This window comes from Odontesthes bonariensis, chromosome 20 (assembly GCF_027942865.1).
Source record: "Odontesthes bonariensis isolate fOdoBon6 chromosome 20, fOdoBon6.hap1, whole genome shotgun sequence".
Lineage (NCBI taxonomy): Eukaryota > Metazoa > Chordata > Actinopteri > Atheriniformes > Atherinopsidae > Odontesthes > Odontesthes bonariensis.
Genome location: NC_134525.1, coordinates 8393013 through 8415893, shown reverse-complemented (window position 1 = coordinate 8415893; position 22881 = coordinate 8393013). Strand labels below are relative to the sequence as shown.

At 40.2% G+C, this 22881-nt stretch overlaps 1 long non-coding RNA gene across 1 annotated transcript; it reads right to left on the bottom strand.

Moving 5' to 3' along the window:
- Positions 1-3337: 3337 nt before the first annotated feature.
- Positions 3338-3980, bottom strand: LOC142370156 (uncharacterized). Its single transcript, XR_012767804.1, has 3 exons — positions 3698-3980; positions 3513-3628; positions 3338-3424 (listed from the first exon to the last, which is right to left on the bottom strand). It is a non-coding gene; the product is annotated as an uncharacterized LOC142370156 (long non-coding RNA).
- Positions 3981-22881: the final 18901 nt, after the last annotated feature.

Sequence of the window (22881 nt, the reverse complement as noted above, 5' to 3'; positions counted from 1 at the left end):
CCCTTTGAAACTTTCCAGAAACTTCTTCTCTCGGTGGTGATTCTACATTGTGATCACTTTAGGTTTGGCTTGTACCCTTAGCAACCGAAAAGAGTATTTTTTTCCCCCTTTTAAGTCTTCTGTTGAAGGTGAAATCTAATTTTTTGCACAAAGAAATGGGTTCCAGCAGTGAACTTATTGTAAGTCTTTCAGATAAATGACAGCTAATTTGTGTAGTGTAGTACAGTTTGTTTGCAGCTTTGAAAGTGGATAGTTTCTCCTTCTGGTTCAGTCAATTAAGATTTGACTTATACCCCGAGGTAATAGAGAACTGTTCTAAAAAGGACGAGGAAGAGAAATGACTACGGAGAGCGGTGGGGTGCGCTTGGCTTATCGTTGTGGTGCAGGGTTGCTCAGAGACTAAAAACCATGAACTAATTTCATACCAAATTTACATGAAAATTACTATTAATTACTCTGAGATTCTAGAAATATTGGAAACAATTATTTCGATCCATATTATTATGCAAATGTAATTTTGTTTCTGTTCCCTGTGTGAGGCGGACAAGCACCGTTCATCTGGTTGTTATCGACTGATTGAGAAACAGAGTGAGAGAAAAAATATTTCTAAGTTTTGTCCCCTGTTCAGTGTTTCCCTCCTTGGTTTTCCTCCTGTTCGTTGCATAAGTGATTAGCTCTATCTATCGTCTGATGCTCAAGGGCCAAGGCAAGCGGTCGCCTCGAGACAACCTGCGACAGGTTGTCATGACAACCTTGGTGTGATAGATGTCCACGCCTCCTGCTGTCGTCCTGGCAATGCTCCGGTGTTTATCTTGCTATCCTTTGCTTTAAGCTCTCATTCATCATTTTGCTGCTCAAAAGGAGGCACATCCCTCACTAACGGTGCCTCTGATTAAATATTAATCACTTTTTAAAACACTGCCAGGTGCGTGTGTTCTTGTTGCTTCCCTCCAAGCCCAGTTGCTAGTGTTTTTTTTCCAAATTTGCTTCCGTCCAGCAGTGAATCTGCTCTCTGAGTGTCACCTTTTCCACATCTAATTAAAGAAAAGTGATGAAACGCGCTGGAAATTAAACCTGAAGTGTCTACGAAAGTGAAGCGGCCATTTACTCGGCGTGTCAAAGCCCATTCTGATTCAATTTGTCTGAATTTGCGAGCCCGTGTGTCTCAGAACTTTTTCTGTGTACGTTTCCCCAAACTTTTCAGGTTTGGCCACAAAGCTTTGCCATCTGGAGCCACAACGCCTCGGGTTTGTGTCTGCAAGGCCATCATCAGAAGTGCAGAGCAGCTGTTTTGAGTCGCAACAGATGGCTCCTCCTCCTGTCCTAAAGCTCATTGCGTTTAACCCTTGGCAGAGAAAACTGACTTTAGTAAAAGTAAAGACACAACAGGAGGATCAGTGTTCCTTTGTGCATCATCAAACAAACAAGCTCCTGTTTTGAAAACTGCATTCAGATGTGTGTTTGTTTAACATTTAGCTCCATCACTTACTGGAAGAAATCAAAAAGAAAATATCAGATTTTCTGCTGGATTGGTTTGTTAGTGAGGATATACAGGGTAACACGCTGTTTGTTTGGTATTTCTGTCGTTCGTTGGTTCTGAGGTTTTTTGGGGCGGTCCTGCCAGCACTGCCCTTTTAATGTTTTGTCTTCCGCTCTTTGATCCTTCAGAGGACTGTGAAAATTATGGCAAAACTTCAAGCTCGAACCTTTCATGTAGTCCGTTGGGATTTTGTGAAATGATCTCATTGTACAGGGTGTGCTCTTTTCATCTTATATGGCATGATGTTTGCCTTGCCTTGGCTTGATCCCCAAGATATTAAAGTTAAGTTTAGTTGCTAATATACATCCAGGTTGCATTTTAACAGTCAACTTTTTGCCACTTTTTAATGTTGCCATTCCTTCTCATGACACTTAAAAGATGTTCTCATTGTCATGGTCCATGGATTTGGTTTTCCTATGTTCTGTTTATCCTTTTTTTGTCTTCGGTTTACTTCTCGCTCTTGAGTTCCCTCGCATCCTGTTTTATTTAGAAGAGTAGATGTTTAGCTTCCTCTCTGTCACGCCTGGTTTTCGGTTACTGATTGCCTTGTCTGTTATCACCTCCCTCTATATATATCCTCCAGCTTTTCATTTGTTCGGTGTAAGATCGTTGTTTTGTCTCAGTGAGTCCGTCCTGGGGCCCGTTGCACAGAAGTAGGATAAGGGATTAAGCGGGGATATGTTGGCTATCCTGGATCAACTTATCCGTGATCCGGTTGCACAAAAGTAGGATGAGGGAAGTGGGATATGTTCAGACGTAAGTTACCATGGAGATTTATTCTGTGAAGCTAGCCTGCTCCAGACCAGGCTAAGTTCCAGGATCTATTTAATCTCATTCCTTGTCTCAGTCAGCGGTCGCCACAAATGGAAACCAATATTTATTCCACTGCCTAGAACATATTGTTAAAACATTTAACTATACCCACTATCATTATTGAAACATTTGTGATCATTAATTGAAATCATTTTAGATAACTGATGATTTTAGATGAACCACTAGATAATTTAGTTTCCCACAACTACACATAAAGTACATCACCATATAAATATAAATACACATTAGAGAGTACCACAATGTTCCTTTATTGAACAAGGATGAATCAAAGCAAGTAAACCATCAGCTCCTTTCAAAACTGAAGTCACACAGTGCTCTACAAGACAAAAAGCACAGAATCAAAGCATGCAGTTTGAGACAAACTGTTTGTAAAAATGGGCTACACAAATAAAATTACCTTGCCTATACAGCACAAAAACCTAACAAAAATTCCTCTGCCATTGCAGGCCCAACTTAAATCAACAGGCATATTAATTAAAATAATTTAACACATATTGGTCTCTGACCAGCCGACCACAGTCGTCATCCGGGAAGATGGCAGGATTGTCCCAGTCTATGAGAGCTGGCACTCTGGGGGCCCTCTCCTTTCTCAGGCAGGCCACATTGTGGAGGACAGCACAGGCCACAATGATATCACATGCCCTGTCTGGGCTGACTCTCAGGTGGTTCAGACACTGAAAACGTGCCTTCAGTAGGCCAAATGTCATTTCTATCCGGGCCCTTGTTCTGGCATGGGCATGGTTGTATGCCAGTTGTGCCTCCAGAGGGTCTGCAAATGGAGTGAGCAGAAAAGGCTGGCAGGCATACCCTCTGTCACCCAGCAATACACCCAGGAATTCACCTGTGAATACAAAATGTTACCATCACAACCTCATAAGTAGTGACAGTCTTAACACAGCCATGATGTTAAAAGTGGTTATCAATAGAGGTTCTGTGGCTCACCTTGTGATAGGCGCCGATCTCTGAGTTCCGAAACACTCGGGAGTCGTGGACCGAGCCGGGCCACTTTGCCACAACATTACTGATCAAATAGTCAGCATTGCAGACCATCTGAAATGATAAGATGTTAAACCAATTAATGCACATCACAGGCAATGTACAGTGTTCATTAATCAACTTTATCAAAAGTCATGTTCACCTGTACATTGATGCTGTGGAAGTTTTTCCTGTTCACAAAATCCCCCTCATGGCCACCTGAGGGGGATTTTATTTTGATGTGTGTGCAGTCCACTGCACCAATGACATTGGGGAAACCTGTAATACGATGCAATGAGTATCTTACTCTGAATGTTAACATTGTAATTGTAACTGTAATTTAAAAACCTGCAATCCTATAGAACTCCTCCTTGATGTCACAGAGTCTTCTATGCCCAGGGAAGGAGATGAAGATGCTTGCAAGTCCTTTAATTGCGTTTTTTTTTTCACTGCTAAAACAGTACAGGCAATGTGTGGGCAGGCACATTCTTAATAAAAAGTTGCTGCCATGTCCATTTTGGTTGCTTGCTTGCGCTTGACTCAGAGCGCGGATCTCGAAAACACATGAGAAGCTATACAGAATCATACGCGGCGGACAGCACAGCTTTATGCCAATTACGCACACAGGCTCCACACCTCCACACGCATCGTGTCTGCAATCATAACTCATCAGGGGAAATCACATTTTGCCAATATTTTAGAGACCCCCCAACATTTCCCAAATCATGTTTTCGAGGGGGTCTCGTGTCAGTTTCAGGGGGTCTCGGATCCCCCGAGTCCCCCGTAGTTCGAACACTGCCTAATTGTGATAGTTTCAGTGGAGTGGTGAGTGTGATTTGTTCAGGCTTGTTCATTCAGGCGGTCAGCAATGGTTTGCCACGCTTGCTCCCTTTGTGTTTTAACTGTGGCAGTATTTCCTTTTTGTTTTATTTTCTCCGTCACCTCTTCATATGCTTCCATTAATAATTGTTGCTCCGCTGGGGAGAAATACGCCGCCCTTGTTGCCATGGTGAATCAGTGAATCTATGATCGATCTTGGGGTCTATTTAAGAAAGCCGTGTGCAGCACTTATCCAGGATCGCTTTCACCTGGCTTAATGAATCCGTGTCTGCTCATCCTGGATTGGCCTTTGTGTAACCAACTAAGCCTAGGCGCCCATGTTTTGGATTCCTTGAACCTGGCTAAGTAATTCATCCTGGATGTCTAAATCCTACTTTTGTGCAACGGCCCCTGGTTTGTTCCTGTAACTTCTGTTGCGCTTTGGATTACTCTTTGGTCAGGTTAGGGTTTCCCTGCTCTGCAATGTCTTCACAAATCAAATAAAAATCTCTTAGTTACCATATCAGACTTGTTCCTGCCTGCTGTCTGTGGTTGGGTCGGCTTTTTCCATGAATCCTGACACTGATATTGAGGGTACCAAGTGATGAAGTGTTTCAGTGGTTATTTTTTCATGTCCGTATCCTTTTTCTTCCTCGGCCACGCTTTGTAGTGTGTACAGTCTTGGTGGAAAAATGCCAGGATGTCCCTGCAAAAGATGTGGTCTTGAAGGCAGCATATGTTGCTATAAAATCTCTGGGAACTTTTCTGCATTAATGTTGCCATCACAGACGTTTAAAAGCCAAGGTCACTGATACCAGCTCTTACCGTCACACATCCTGGCCCTTCGGACTTCTTGCTGAGAACAGTCTGGATGCTCCCTTTGGTCTTTGTTTTTGATGTTTTTCTCACACATCTTTTGTCATATGTGTGAAAGCACATGTGACCTCCTTTGCTCCTCAAACACTCCGCCTGTGATAGATGTTGTGATGTCACATCACTTGTTGATGTAATTAATATTAGGATTTTAGGTTGCAGCTGAATCCCTTCCTCCTTACATCAGTTCAGAGGGAGAATACGTAGTTCTTTTTTTCTGAAATCTGCATAATTTTTCTCCAAACATACCTTCATCCATCCACAGGGTTTGTTTTCAACGTGTCGGTCTTGTTAAGATGTTCATTTGTAAACTTTTGATGCTATTTTTTAGTGATCAGCACACGAGAAGGGTTTCATTCTGATGGAAGTCATGTTTGTGCAGGTGTCTCTGGACCACAGAACAATGCGAAATCTTTCAGAGGGTTATCTGAGTGTTGTATCTCGACAGCTGCTTAGAGGAGCTGAGGAGCTGTGTTTGCTGATTACGGGGAGAAGGTTTGAGGAAATTTACATACTTGGTCTTTCCCAACTATGACTGAACAAACTTTTACAGCAAGATGATCAAGGTGTGACACTTTCACAGGATTTTAATGCTCTTTTACTTTTTTTTGCACCACCACAATTGTACAAAAACAGAGAAACTCTGGCGTAAAGCAGCTGGTAGAGTGGTTGTTCTGGTTTGCTCTCCATCCCCCCTATGTGTCCTTGAGAAAGAAGACAACCTGACATGTTTGTGTTTGATTGTAGAGAAAAAGCGCTGCATTTGAATAGATGAAGAACAATGCATAGTTTCGTCTGCACCTTTTAGCCTTTCTGAGAGAATTTTATTCACAACTTACTTAAAAATCACACACGAGACTCTAACCTAACTTAGCAAAAACCTAAAAAACCTACCAATGACAAATAGAAAACCTGTAACCAAGAGAAAATGAACTTTAACTCTGGGTAACAAGGTAGTTATGGTGAGCTCAAAGATGATTGGTTACTTTGTTAACAGCCTACTTTGTTATCGCTGTCATGACAGCAGAGGAGGATCTAAAATAAGTCAAACATGAATGTGTAATTCATGAGTTGAGTAAATATTAGCTTTTGAGCACAGACTGCAGACATAGAGATGAGCTTCATCAAGTCTGCATCAGTCTGCCCCCTTTTACTGTTAATATATATATCAACCCGTTATCTTGAGAAAACTATCCTCATCAGATCATTAACTCGTGATCTCAAATAAATGATTTTTTTTTTTTTTAAATGCTCCAAATTTGGCTGCTGGTGATGCAACACAGGAGAAGCCAATGTCCTCTTTTTTGGTCATGAAAATACTACCCGTTAGAAACGTTTCCTCAGGGCATTTTATGAAACTGTCGGGTTCCTGGTTTGAATCCGGTCTGGGTTTAGGGAGCGCCAACCTCCACAGTCCAAAAACAAGCACGTTTATGTTAATTGGTGATTCTGAACTGACTATAGGAGCGAGTGAGTGTGTGTGGCTGCCTGTTTTGTTTGTCTCTGGGATGGATTGGCCATCTGTTCAGGCTGTTCCCTGATGGCAGCTGGGATAGGCTCCAATTCTGCAGGTGCAGAAAATGAATGCAAAGGGAGATTATCAGCTGTTTCCAGGCAAAAAAGACAAGTTTATCGGTACTTAATTGATTAAACTTAAGTCTGAAACTTCATCATGGTTGGCGTTACGACAGACAATCATTGCACGCTGCATGTAAAATTGCGTTATTCTTGTTCATTAGCAAGCTCAATAGTTTCACAGTTTGGCAAGAGACCTGGCTGACAAATGTTTGAAGTAGGTGAAGTTGTGTTATTGTTGTGGATCAATCAATATACCATTTATTTTCTTTATGAGTTTGTTGCCCCTCTAAATATATAATATCAGTGTCATCATAGTTTAAAAGCTCATTAAGCTTGACATTTTTCCAAATTTGGATAAACATGGGATGCAGGGAGACCTCACTGACATTGGATTGTGTTTGCAATTTATCATTAAAATCAAATCAATTAACATCTTTAATATCATTGTGTGCCGCAGCTGCTTCACCTTTCCAGCAGCTTTCTCAGAGAAGCTGGTAACACATAGTTCAGGCCTCAGCAGAAAAAGGCAGTTTTGCACAACTCGGAGAGAGGGAAGAGGCTTATTAAAGAACTGTGTTTCCAACATATTTCAATAACATTACTGATGGTGTGCTTTAAGATTAGAGTGATATGAATAGCTCTGAATCCTGCTATACTCATGCTGATATCCCAATGAGGCAGATTGCATGATTCATTTAGGTGTAAAATTATTTTTTCGAGCCATTAAATTCGCAATTACTGCCCCTAAAAGCTTTTCTTCTGTGTGTCTGCAAGATATTGGCATTTTTTTTCACCACGTTCACCGAGACTGTTTTTAACCTGGCCTGTGTCTAACTGTGAGGGTGAGAGGTCGTTTTGAAACAAGTTAAAAACAGTTTAGTCTGCATTTTCTCTCTTGGCCATCGAACGTGAACTTGTTAGTACTCTTGATTTTGAAGATATCGTACACCAGTTTGCACATTCAAAGTCCAGAAAAATGCCAGATATTTAGAAATTTAAACATGCACTTTATTATTTTTATTATTTAGGATTAAATTATTTTTGTCTTGTCTAATTGAGAGAAATTGACAGATTTCCAAATGTTTATCTTGCACTTAAATGTTTAAATCAATGCGTGCAGCCACCTGCCGACAGCCGCGCCTGTTACGGTGTTTACTGCTCGGTCTGCACTTCGGTCTGCACTTCGGTCTACACAGCACGCAGTGATACGAAGGGAGAGAAAATAGCGCCAAGCGATTGTGAGGTCTGACTTTTTCTGGATGAACGATTTTGTGATGCAAATGTATTACTCTGTTGAACGCATATTGTTTTGAGAAGCAAAACGCTTTATTTTTTAAACCCCAGCCAACTAGCCGGACTACCTTCATCAAAGCCAAAACGAGGCTGGAACTCGGCTCACAGGACGCAGCAGGGGGTAAGAAAATGTTCATAAATGATATTGGTAATATGGGATGTCATACAGCTTCATGTCAAAAGAGGCGAACTATTCCTTTAAGCCTGTCTTGTTGAGTTGTGATGTGACAGGTTGTTTTCTGTTTTAAAACAAGTTACAATTATACAGATGATACTGCATCTCATATATTTTTTCCTTGTGGCGGCTCCGTGAAAATGCTGTAAATTGTTTATTGTTGTTGAGAGAAAACAGGCAGATTTCAATATGTTTATCTTGCACTATAACTTGATTGTCCTTGTCTTGTTTGTGGACTTCCTCTGTCATGTCTCTATCAGTTCAATACATTTGTGTTGGGAATAAATATCAGATGCTTTGAAAGTAGTAGCTTATTCATTTTTTTGTGAAAATGGAGGACACTTCCTTCCCTCTCTATGCAGTGGGTCAGTTTTGCCAGATTATACTGATGCTGATGTGTTTTGTTTTCATAACATCATATGTGAGTGAGTGGCCTTGACAAGAGGACACAGTCCTGTATTTTGTCAGATTATGGTGATCATGGGGCCCTTGAATATTGTTGCCCATTGTTAATTTGGCACTGTTCCCATCACTTGTCTTGAGTTCAGCTGTGTTACAGGTTGTCAGCGTGCTGTGATGCAGCCACATTTTTCCACTGGAGAGAAAGTTTTCTTTCGAATCACAGCTGCAGAAAATCATTTTTAAGGAAAGATCCTGCCGGCAACAGCAGAGATATTGTCCAGGAAATGAGTGAGAACTTTTATCAGATACTGCACTTGGTATTCAAGAAAGAATGTTCAATTTCTGTTTCATTAAATGACACAATCTTCAAGATTTGTGGGAAACCTCAGTCTGGCTGTCATTGTTTACTCAGAGAAGCTACAGAGCCTCTTCTTTCATTTCCTCAGGTGAAATGTTCAGTCCAATTTAGCTCTTTGCAGAAAGGCTCCACATTTTTGTCAATGTGATGGCAATTTAACGTCAAATGTTGGAAAAAGTCAATATCTTGTATAAAACCTGTGCGTGCACGAGGTCAGATTGTGTCATGGGCTTACAGTGAAAGTCACCGCAGAGGCGACATTTTAAGTGTCTCAGCTCAATGGTGGAGATCATCCTGAAGCAGCCGGTCTGTCTGAAGACAGAAAAGTTGGGATGATGTTTAAAATGTAAATATAAACCTGTATGATTTTAGCTTCTGTGTTGTATTCTAAATGTTTTCAGTTGGTGAAAGCTCGGGTCTGCAGACGGTCCAGTTTAACATTGTCTTGCTGAAATATGAAAGACTTTCTCAGAAAAAGACGTCATCTGGATGGGAGCAGATGTTGCTCTAACACCTGTTTTTCCCTTTCAGCATCGATGGAGCCTTTCCAGATGTTAAGTTGTCAGTTCCATGGACCCTAATGCACCCTCATAACATCAGATATGTAGACTCCTCCCCCTCCTCTTTAGCTGGGAGGGTGCGGCATCCATGATTGTTTTGATTTGTCTGACCACAGCACAGTTTTCCTCTTTGCCTCAGTTCATTTTATATTAGCTTTGATTGGGCACAGCTGTTTCTGGATCATGCTCACATATGGCTTCTCCTCTGCTTGATAAAGCTTTAACCTGCATTCGTGGATGTTACGGTGAACTGTGAGCCTGTGCAGTGATTCACATGACTGAATCATGTCTGTTTTTAAGACTTTTTTAAGATTTCAGGTATCCAACACCGATTTTGGGCCTTGTCCCTTGTTCACAAAGATCTCACAATTTGTTGACTCTGCCTCTCTAAGGTGCTCTTTTTTACCCAATCATGTTACTGATCTGTTGCTAATTAACTTAATTGTTCCTCAAGCTGTTTCTTTATAACACCACTTACTTGTCCAGGCTTTTGTTGCTCCCATCAAACTAAAACTGAGCTCATAGTTTTTATGTAATAATAAAATGTCTCACTGAACATTTTATGATTTCTTTATATTCTACAGGGAATCCAATGTTGGTGTTTGAGACTTGAAAATCAATTAATTTTGGGTTTATTTACATTTTACACAGTCCCAACTTTTTTTTTTAAATCAGATTTTATTGTCATGTACATGCAGGGAAATTCACAAAATTTGTCAAGCCCTCCAGCTGTCAGTCCACCAATCTTTTTGAGTGTCGAGAGTGGGAATTAAACTACCAACCTTCTGGTTATTGGACGACCAACTCTAACCACTGAGCCGCCCAACTTATTTCCAATTTTTTGTAATAAATAATAATCCGACTTTTAGTGAGGAAGATTCTCAATTAGTCTGACAATTTTCCCCACAGGATCCATCACGAGTCCAGATGAGCTCTGTTTGCCTCGTCTTGCACGTTATTCCCGAGATGATCACAGCGGGCGTCTAACTTGGAGTAAACTCATTAATTTGCATTTCATTTCTGTCACAAACAGAGCCAAAAATTTAGCTGCAATTTAAGTGCAGAAATGATGAAGCAGGACAAATGCTTCCAGGTACAAAATTTATTTCCTCTTTGTTCCTGGAAGCATTCAAAGCCATTTCTCACCTTTTTCCTTCTTTCATGGTTCTTTGGCTTTGCTAAATTGTTTGTCCTATATTTCCTTTGGACCAAAACCACTTAGTGTGACAGAGTTTCAACTCCCCCACAAGGTTAACAAACAGAGAAGAGTAAGGGCAAAGGGCAAAGAGATGCAAAGAGCATCCAAAGGGGTCAAGGATACTGGCGAGCAATTTTTTATTTATCTTTTTGAATCACAGAGAGGATGAGCAGCAGCATTCGTCTTCATCGGCACGATCAGCCACAGGACGGGAAGAAGGACAAAGGTGAGGAATGATGGATGAAAGTGAATGGCAGAACAATAAACAAGTGTCACATGGTTCTGTGCTCATGGTATATGTGTGCAGGCGCTAAGGTGTACATCACACAGTGTGTGTGTGTGTAAAATGCTGTGATGAATATTCTCATTACTCAACATGCCCCCTGACGTTTCCTTTGGGAGCCCGTTCAGAGCTTCTGAGAAGAGAAGGAAAAAAAGTGTTTAAAAAATCTAGTTTACAGAAAAAAATATTTGTTCAGGCTCGAGGCACATGGGGGTTGAAATAGTGGATGCAGGACAGTAAGACTGGAAAATAACACGCCAGAAGAGGTATGCACAAGTTAAGCCAAACTTTCCGTCGCCCGTGAATAGTTCTGATCACAGGAAGCCATTAAGTTAAAGATTGAACGCTGCTTTTCCACGTTGCAGTCCAGTTTAGTGCATTCTTTTTTGTTTCGTAGTGTGATTCATAGTTTGGTACAAGATTACAGCTTTCAAAACCTTTACTGAAGTCTTAAAACATTATCAGTTTGTGAGGAAAATGCCTTCATTAAGGTGCGATAAAGTGAGAACAGAGAAGACGGAAAGAGAGCCAATTGCTCAGTTGAGCAATGTGCTGAAAAAGAGGTAAAAGCCTGAGAAGCAGTGAGGAACGTTAAGTGCTAATGGTCACACAGGAAGGTGAGAAATGAATAGTGAGCTCGTGCTCTGAGGTCAGAGATTATATATGAGAAAGAAGGCTGAACTGTACGATTTAAGGCAGTCCGTTGGTCAAGTGACTGCTCAGATGGCACATCAATGTTTCCTGGTGTAAAAGAATGAAAATAGATTTTAACTCGAGATCAAAGGATGTGTCAAAGTTGCCAATTAACAATGTAAATTTGGGATTTTTTGTTCCACTTCTGTGTGTGTGTGTGTGTGTGTAACATGGCAAAGATCATTAGCACACGTGTGCTAACAGCTAACCCACGGGTGCTGCTGCTCCTCACCAAGAAGAGGCAGAGACATGTACCTGCTGGTGTGGGGACGGACACCCTGCTTTTGCATCGTACGGTGCACTAATAGGGCCAAATATAGAAAGGAGAAGGAGGCTGCATCCCTGCTGAAGCCAGCTTCTGCTCATCAATGATAAGAAAGCACAGGTACTGTATGTAAGCAGTTGGTGGCAGCAAATGGGAAGGTGCTGAAATGGTAACACATGACGTGGTCGCTCAGTGGATAATCTATTGTCTTGGCTGTGTGTTAGCTTGGAGAAGCTGGACTTAAGCATTTCTATGCTTGAAACCATTATACAGAGGCAGACAACCTACTAAATCATCTACTCTTATGGTTTTTATTATGTTTAAGCAAACTGGATTAGCAGCTCCACACTGCATTAGTTTGTCCTCTTCACCATTTACCAGCAGACTGTGCACCACGCTGTCTCCAGCTCCTGTAAACTTTGCTGTTACTGCAGTCTCTGGCTCCCACCAGAAACAGGAAATTGATCGCTACAAGCTCTCTCTTGCAGAAGACATATTTCACTTCAGTGGGGTTTCCTGGTCAAATGAAAGAAAAATTGATAAAACTGCATTCTTTGATGTAAGGCGATGGCGTAATGTCATCTTTCTCCCGCTGATAAGGTGCAAACATTGTGAGGAAGATTCAGGTTTAACTTGAGCCATGGGAATAATAGCCCACGAGAATATCAGGCGACCATAAAGCAAAATAATGTGGTGCATGGCAGGAAACCAAAGTTGTGAACTCCAGGGCAGCATACATCCCAGGAATGTGTAGAACAACGGTTGGTATCCTTCAGAACAGATCAGAAGCACACGGTTTTAAGGTTCACTTGTGTTGCTTAACTTTTTGAGCATATTGGATGCTTAAACCTCTTAAAACAACACTGGGACTTACCACCGTGTTGTTCGGTTTAGGGAAATGAATTGAATTCCTTCATCTGTTTTTCTAAAGAGATCAGACTAATTCAAGCATAACTGTCTTATCTGTTCTTATCTTCATCCGATTCATGCTTTTCATCAGCACGCCCGCTCACTCTGCCTGATTCTGTTTGATACCTACTAATTTCATCATTTGTTTTCCAAATATTTTTTTAAAAACCATAAATTGACCCATTTATCTCTTCGTCTTGGCAGATTTCCAATGCCTATAATCCCTCTTCCCCATCAACAGCTAATATGATCAGGGAGGACAAATCAATTTTCTACTTTGACAGTAAAAACCCTGAATTCGAAACAGCAGATCTGTCTGAGTTAGCTTCTGATGGATTTCCTCCTCAGCAGCTAAGGGGAAAAGTGTGATCAGTGTTCCTCTTTCTGCTTTGGTTGCCTTGTCTCAGGTGGCATTTTCACCAGGCCTCTATATCGAGCAGAAGTTAGTCCTTTGTGAGTTGAAGGTCTCTATCCCACAGTGAGAGATAGCTAATGGTTTAATGGCTGGTTTAAACCTCAGTGAAGCTGGTACTCAGAACTTTACCTGCTGACCAACAAAGCCTCTGTGAGTGGAATAAGTCAATGACTGAATTCAACAGGGGAGTTACAAATGGAAAATAATAGGTTTAATAATTTACAATAATTTTGTGTTAGCTGCAAAAACGTTTAAACTGAACCTGGATTTCGAAGATTATATATCTATAGTGCACAGTTTATATGCATCAGACTGCAAGTTAATTGCATTTTGTCAGAATTGTATCCTAATTTTACGTTTATGATGCAGAAAAATATTTATATTTGCTATCTGAAGCTCTTTAATGTGAAAACATTAAGAAAACACAGCTCCTTTCACACACATCCAGTGTGCCATCACACAACAGTAGCAGCAGTTCATGATGTGTTTTTCAGTAAAAATTCCATTGACCTTGTTGAAAAATGCCACAAGAAATAAAAAAGTAAAAATTAATAGAGATACAAATGTGAAATATTAGGTCAAATAATCCCAGTTGGTACGACAAAATCAACTGAACTGTGTTTCTGCAGCTCATTCTTCAGAAAAAGTTTGACAAGATGGGACGACAGATTTAAACTATCTCCACAAGGGGGCAGAGTTTGACCAGATGAGGTGTTTGTTTCCATTCCTATTTAACGCAACACTAACAAAGTTTGAAAACCTTCAAGCTACCAGGATTTAAACTGAGATAAAGTAGTTCCCAGCTTTGGTTTTCAGCCCTGCACCACACAGTTTTGCTTTACCTAACATTTTGTGTCTTTGTGGCCTCTTCAGCATGACAACAAATAAATGTGTATGGCTGTACATGTGCAGGGCTCCCATGGAGGTTTGTTGTCATGACAGTGGTGTTACATCCCACAACTGTAATAGAATAGAATAGAATAGAATAGAGTAGAAAAATACTTTATTCATCCCCCAATGGGGGAAATTCAAATTGGTTAAGTAGCTCAAAAAAATACATATATATTTTTTTTACAATGATTGTATATTAACAACAACAATAATAATAACAACACTAATAAAAATACTACCAATACTACTACTACTACTACTACTAATAATAATAATGATAAATGACTAAATAAAAAAATCAATAAAAAAATCAATCAATCAATTTAAGAAGAACTCAGCAGTCACTGTTAAAAAGCCTTATGGCTGTGGGAACAAAGGACCTCCTGAACCTCTCAGTCCTGCAGCGCAGAGAGATGAGATGATGTTACAACTGTAAGTGAGCTAAAGAGTGCAAAAAGTATTTACAAGTCATAGTTTAATGTGGTGCTGATCCACCTCTGTCTGATATGAGGGAGTTCCCTGCAAAGGTTTTCCAGGACGTACTTTTTGCGCCAATAAGGCAGAAGTGAAAAGGCCCTATCGGGTTAATGTTTGCCCCATATTTGTGCAAAAAATGGAGCCAATCATATCATGTAAACTGTACATGTGTAAAGGCAGCTGTGTTAAATGCTTGGCCTCCTCATAATGTAGCACATCTTATTGTTAGCTGTTGGGCGGCTATTTTTTTTTTTTTGGGGTTTTCATTTAAAGAAGCCAGTTGTAATAGACAGCCAACAGAACAGACGAAGAAAAGCTTCTTTCCCCTCGCTTTGTCACCAGGTACAATACATACACACAAACGCTGGATCTATGCTAAAAATACAGGCTTTTTACGTCCCAGTTCAGAAGAAAAGCAGCAGGTTCTACAAGAGATTTCAATCCTTTTTTGCCTCAAAGCTATCTCCAGTGAGGAGAAACAATATCCATATTTACTCCTGTTTTGGCTCCTTTCTTCTCTTTCTCTTCTCCCTTGTATCTTTGCTGCTGAACGTGGTTTCTTTTTGGGAGGAGATGGTGGTTTAGTTAATGTTTAGTGTGTTTGCTTCCTGCTGCCACGGCTACTGCTTCCTATTTTTCTCTTTAGACCAGATTAAGCACCATAGAAACTCATGTCTCATCTAGTGGTACAGAGTGGTATTGCAGGAAAATACTGTTCACCTGTAAAGTTTTTTTTATATATATATGTATATATATGTATATATATATATATATATACATATATATATATATATATACATATATATATATATATATATATATATATATATATACATATATATATATATATATATATATATATATAAATATACAAATTCTGTCTTCCATAGAGGATTAACACACCCAATCAAATTAAAATTCCTTCTGAATTTATTGGATAGAAACATTCTTGTTCTTAGCATGTTTTTTTATTGAAAAAGATGCATCGATAGCAAATGTATCAGCTTGTTGGACTGATATGAAGTGGTTTAAAACAAAGGAATTAAATGGCCACTATGACAACTACTAAATCAAGTACACCATTGTGTATATTTACTGCATGATGATCACATTAAACTAATCAGAAGAAAGTGGTATCAAGTGAGAACTTTTCTTTGGTGTTCACATTGTAAAAACAGGTATGTCTTCTTCTTCTTCTTCTTTTCTCCCTTCATTCATACCCGGCCTGTATTGGTGGCTGACCTTTATTTGTTCACATCATATCCACCCCTGTATGCACAACTTTATAATCAAAACAAAGTTTATAGTTTATGTACTGTATGTAGAAATTAGGGCTGGGCGAGTTAACGCGTTATTATCGCGTTAACTCGCTAAATATTTAACACCAATAAATATTTGATCGCGCGTTAACGTAGGGTTTTTAAAAAAAAAATTTTTATTAATATTTTTTACATTTTTTTTGGGGGGCTTTTGTGCCTTTAATGGATAGGAAAGTTCAGAGAGACACGAAGCAGGGGGCAGAGAGAGGGGGAACGACATACAGCACAGGGCTGTCCGATGCGGGACTCAAACCGGGAACAGCTGTAGCAAGGACTGTAGCCTCTGTACATGGGGCGCCCACTACGCCAGGGACCACCACTGTTTTATTATTTATTTTATTATTGTAAAAGTCTGTTGCTCACAGGCTTTTATCTTGTAAAAGTCTGTTGCTATCTGCTGCGGAACTGGAAAAGAAAGTAATCGGCGGATCCACCAAACATGGAGAAGGGTACGGAACTTTTACTCGGCCATTTTCATTTTAAAGTTCTTCCAGACGGCGGAGTCGACAGAACCAAAGTCATCTGTAAACACTGCCAAGTTGAATTTTCTTCTCACCGTAGTAGTTCCAGTCTAAAATATCACTTAAAGGCAAAACACACAACTGATAGCAGCAAGTCATTCAAGGAAACAGACAGTGGAGCGAGGCTTCTACATAAAAACTACAGAAAGATGCTGATGTTAAAAGTGTGTTTGCACAACAAATGTTATGGCACTTTCATTCATATGGCAGCACATTTACAATAAAACTAAATGCTAAAGGCTATACACTACTTTTGGATTCATTTTTGGATTTTGCGTACAAATGCGATTAATCGCGATTAATCAGGGAAATCATAGGATTGATTAGATAAAAAATTTGAATCGTTGCCCGGCCCTAGTAGAAATACATCCGGTTTCATTTCTAAAGGACCACAAAGTCTACCAGGTGAAGCTAAAAAGACCAAAAACTCTTTCACTCACTTGAAACATTGTGGTTGCTCATTCTGAGCGTGAAACTCCATCTTCATTAAAACACTAATGAGGACACATGTGATGATTCTGCAGAGATAATCACTCAAATTTCCAAAATGACTCCCAGTTGCACTGATTTTTTTCACCCAGTTAGAGACAAACAGGAGTCGAAGGATGCATTCAGTTGCTGATAACCTGTTTTCTTATTGCTTCTCCTTTAAGTGATTCCTGGCTCCAAATGCGCCTGTTTGTTTGTGTGGACTGATGTGTATCTGCATTTGTTGCTGTCCCTGTGATGACATTAATAATTCAGAAAGCCCATGAAATTGGCCTTTCTTAGATTATGTTAAACAGTGCTGCTGACCAAACTACAATCAGTTTATCCACTTTTAAATGTTTAGATTTAGATAACATCAATGTGGAAAATCAAAAAGCCCCTTTGTTGTTCCCAGATCACCTGCTGAGTTTCTGGGAACAACAAAGCTGCAGATAGCAACCATCAGGCTCTGCAGCCCCTTCTGTCCCATCTGCTACACCCCAGAGGTTCAGTCATGATAGCCAGTCTTTCTTTGTGTTAGGTGACTTGACAAAGAAGAGATAATAGGTATTACAGCTTGGTTTTTCCTCATCTTCTGTGCGTTTTCAGATAAAAACAGGCGTTTTTTGCCGTGTTGGAGCTTCTTCCAAATGCACAGAGTGCCTGAAACTCAATTGAGTTGAACAGGCTTAAATATAAAAATCAATCCGGCAAAAAGCAACCGTGTTGCTGCAGTTAAGATCAGTGGACTGATTATTGTACAGACCAGTAGTTGTGTGGCTGGACATAAAGCTCTTGAGCTTTTATAAAGATAAAGAGTGAGTTTCCATCTCTGTTGAAACTGTTGCCAGTAATCTGCTCTCAGTGCACCTGTGTACATGACAAACTGAAGTGTAATAAGGACAGCTCAAGTGAAAGATTAACGAATGTATTAGGTGTACAGTGATGAAAGATTGGTGGCTAGACTCCAGCTCAGCATCAAAGCAGACATGATGTGAAATATAATAGGAAAGCCCGGAGTGTAGACGCTGGTGGTAGTCATCGGATGAGGCTCTGCCTTTGGGTGGAGGAGAGGGTGGAGTCAGGGAGGAGGTTGGATGCATCTAGGAGGGAAGTGACCGCGGAAGCGAGATTTTAAAAGGAAAGAAGGCCGACTGGCTGGAAGAGAAAGCAAGCAGGAAGACAACTGGACTAAAGTAGTTACTTGACAATTAATGTGGGAAGGTTTGACAGAGTTGGAAAAAGGGGTGTGGCAAGGCAGTCGAGGAAACCAAAGAGACGAGACAGAGTGAATGAAACGTTTCAGATCTTTAGCTAAAGCTTCATTTTTGGGCATCTTAATCTTGGCACAGCCACTCTTGCTGTGTGTACTGAGCATGCTTTATAAACCATAATTCCATGTCTGGCTAGCTCTGCTTAGCCTAACTATTTGTTTACATTTAGTCATGCTGTACCACCTTTCAAGGTTTTTGCCAAAGGTCAGTCAGCTAACTCGGTATGCTCAGAGTGTTTTGTTTCTTGTATTTTCAGGGTCATTAATATAGATGCCATTTCCACCTACTGGCATGAATATTTCAGAATTTGTGGGAATTCATATGTTCTTCTCTGGATGGAGACATTTTGTCTTGGAGGGAAAAATATATTCAGATGAGTGTGGAGGCCCAAGAGCAAACTGACCTTTGCCCTCTTGTCTATTCCAGCACACCTTCCTCTCGTTTCCAACATGTATTTGGATTATTAGATGTCTTCCAGTTTCTTGAAGATGTGATAACTAAAAACAACTGTTTGAGTTTGAGTGTCGCTGCATCTTATCTCTATGATCAAACCCGGTACTTAAACTCTGCCCAGGCACTGCCACCCTGTAGTGTTTACTTCAGCTGGTGCAGCTGCATTGAAGCGCCACTAATAGGTGTTTTGATTATTCTCTGTCCTTACTGGTATGGCTCCAGCCTCCGTCTAGTATTCCTTGTGGATCAGCCCCTCTCTGCTGCCAGCAATTCAGGCTTCACTCCGTGGCTCTCCACCTCAGCCAGCCTTGGTATCCTTCACATTGGCTTGGAGTCCCTGGCTCAGGCTCATCTCTGGCTCTGTTACCAAGCAAACCATCATTTTGAACATTTAACAGTAAACTAGTTTAGTTAATCTTGGCTCTGCTGGTCTGGCCCTTAAGTTGGGCAGAATTTACCCCCCATGGTTTTATCTGCCAACTTGTGAAGATGTGGCTAAATAAACTTAATTTAGAATGATAGACTATTGTTGTTACAGGGACCAGAGTTTCTCAAGACCAAGACTTTGAGGATTCATCCCTCCATCAGACCTGTTGCCACTGATTTTCAGCCCACTTCTTGTGTCCTTTGGCACAGCTCAGCCTTTTCTCCCTGTTTCCCTTCCTTAAGAACGGCTTCTTGACAGCCACCCTTCCATGGAGACCATTTCTGATGAGGCTTGGGCCAACAGCAGATGGATCAGCTGAAGGTCCAGATGCATCTCTCAGCTCCTGTGTCAGGTCTTTGCTGGATTCTTTCCTCTTTCTTAAGGCCATCACTTTCAGATCCTGTTCATCTGCTGTAGATAGTTTTTGAGGCCTGACACTTCTTCTTTTGTCCAGTTTCCTCAAACGTTGTAAAGAAAGGAGTTAGATGCCTTTGCAATGCTTGAATGATTCATAGCTCAGTGATAAGTGGCTTAAGAAACGCAAACACAGACCGAAAATGAGTGAGAAAGCAGCCAGTGACACCCTGGAATCCATGCTAATGTTTTCAGCTAATAACTCTTTGGTAATCTCCTTGTTTGTGACAAACTGTTATCTTTGCAATTTCTTATTAGATGCAGCTAAAGAAATTGGAACAAATTATGTGTCTCTGTGATGGGAAAATAAATGTACTTTGAGCTGAAACTGCTGCTTGGAGGAGTCTGTCTGACCTTGTGTTCATGTTGACATAATAAGCTGTACTGGTGATGTAAAATGTATCTGATTGGGAACAGTTTGCTATCATAATCAGGGACACTCTGGTGCTTTGTCCATTATACACACAATGCAACAAGCTGCTATTAACAAAGTGCCGAAAAATGCAATTTGAAATTTGTTCTTTGCCAAGTTATTTGTGACTTGTAGATGCTACAGTTTATGCTTTTTTCCCCCTTGAATGTTTAATAGGTTAGTGTTAAGTCAGCTCTGGGTCCTCAGTATGAAAAAGGATTTATAAAATTTTCAGAACAGACCTACTGGAGGGGTGCCAAGGAATGAAACCCACCCCAGTGCTCTATTTACACAGCACACTCACATCATTCATCATCAACACTGAAGAGCCAGCTCCTCAAAAGTGGCCTGTTAACTGAAGCCGCCCAAAAACAACAGAAGAATATCACAAACGGCTTGTGTGGTTGTGCCACAGGAGAAAAAGAGGGCAGCGGATACAACGGTTTTGTTAGCCCAAAGAAACGAAGGTTAACCTAAAGACAACAATAAAATGTTGACCCGTCAAATCAGATTAACTACGGTGGGATAAACGGTGAAAATGAAATGGTCCTTCCTCCACTTCTGACTGCACTGAAACCAGGAATTACCTTGTCATTGAAAACAATTATAAAAAAAAACAAGTCCATACACAATGCATCCAATTTTATTGTCCAACACAACACAGCAAAGACAAAGCAGAAGGTTTAAAACTGCAGTTTTCAAGTAATAAAACAATATCGACTCATTATTTTTATCTTACACAGGTGATGGATCTAACAACCAAAACTTTTTATTTTCATTTAAAGCACAAAGAAAGGTGAGCTGAGGTAAAACAAAGACAGAAGACATAACAACTCATCAATACTGATAATAATAAGCCGGCTGAGGGCATCCAGCTGTGAAATGCCTCCTCTGAATATAGAAAATGAAAGTTATCTTAGAAGCTGCTACTGAACATCGTCATTGCTGTGTTGATGATTATCTTGTTTTGAAGCCTTCACGTCATGTCTTACTTCATCAAATTGATCTCTCAAGCGAATCGGGGTCCGGGGATGAGTAACAAATCATTTTCAGTCAAAATTAAACTCGGCTGTGCTTCAAAAGCAAACAACAATCAAGTAAGGGCATGGTTGTGGAGAACTATTCTTCATTTGAGTGCTGTCTCCCGTGGTCTTTTACCTTACATCAGCGTCACATCATCAATGTTTGTGGAAATGGGCTCGTTTTTATCAGGCAGTCATCTTTACGCGGTTAATTGAACCTGCACCAAACAAAAGCTTCAGTATCATCTCTTTGTGCGATGTTGATAAATGATTCATCACAGAGTATCACTTTCATCCAATCATCCACAAACCAGTTGTTTTCTTCTTCTTATACACTCACACACACCCACATAGATAGATAGATAAACCAACAGACAGATAGATATATAGATAGATAGACTAACAGATAGATAGATAGATAGATAGATAGATAGATAGATAGATAGATAGATAGATAGATAGATAGATAGATAGATAGATCAATGACTAAACACAGAGTGTGGAAATGGGTAAAGTTTACACTGATTAGCTGAAGCCCCATCCTGACATCCACTCTTTTCCATGAATCTGTTAGATGCCAAATCCAAATCTAACCCAGAAACAGACACACAGTCAGTCCTGTTTTACGTCAGGTCGTCAGTTGCAAGTCGCTTTTGGATAAAAATCATCCTTTGAACGACTGCAGCTCTGAGGTCAGATTTGATCAGTGAACTGTTTTGGCTAACTGGAACAAGTAGAACAATAGTGTCTAATTAAAAGCACCAACTGGGTAAAAATGCTCGACCTGCAGAGAAAACACAAACGTTACATAACTAGCCGGAGCCGTGCAATGCTGTGCCTGTTATTTTTTCAATTTGTAACCCTCCTAATTTGATTTAAATGTGAGCATCGTGTCCTGACACTTCATCACAACAGAGAAACTATTTATTAACAGGTTGTTATAAAGGGCACCTCAGATGGTTGAGGACGTCTGGGACTGATAATCGGTTTGTATTTAATCTGTCTGATGTGTCACTGCATCGACAAGGCCACAGCTACAGTGTTTATATTTACATCCTGAACAGACAAACCCATGTGAAGACACATGCATACATGCACGAAGCAGCGCTGGTCTGCAGCATTGTATTCATGATGAAAAAGGTCAAACAGTTTGAGGGAAAAGGGTTGGTTCTTTTTAAACATTACAATACAGCTGGGCTATGTACGAACCAGCTTAGTTATTTCAGAAATGTAAATGCTGTCCTCAAAAGCACCCAAAGAGCATTTTCATACAGAGAAAAAAGCTTTAAAACACAAAAACAAATCCCCGGGCAATATGTAATTTTGAATAATTGAAATTGGTTTCTCTAGCCCAACAAAAAGGAAGCAACATTCACCTGTGCTTCTTTTCAGTGCTCATATGATCTGAATCAAACACCGCGTGAACATTTTATGAGAAAAACTTGAGTCGATTGAGTCGAGTTTTCTATTTTAACAGGAAAGACAGGATGTGATGGCAGGAAAAGTCCAAAAGTCAGCGTTTGTTCAGAAACTATTCAGAAAACGACTGAATGATATTTTTAGTTGATATGAGAAGGGAAAACAGCTGTTGCAGAGATACTTCACAGTGTTTCTGATATGTTTTATGGACAGAATAAGCTAAACCTTAGCATTTTAGCATAATTTTGTGTACAGGTGATGAAACGACTGACCCCACCCACAGCAAAGCACGGTGGAGGTTCTGTCATGCTGTGGGGCTGCCTCAGTATTCTGGAAGCATGATCAGAAGAAAAGGTTACTGGATATACTAAAAACGACAAAAACTACCACAAAATGTGCGAATACCTTTGTGGAAATATGCTCACTTGAGGATATTCATGATATTCATGATATTCATGATATAAAGGTTCTGATCAGAGCTTTATGTGTAAATAAACACACATTTAGAGTAAATCTATGGCTCACCACACAAACTGAAACACAAAATGATTACCGTGCAGAGCTTTTCTCATTCATAGGTGTTTATTTCAAACTTGATTTCTTGGTTTGCCATT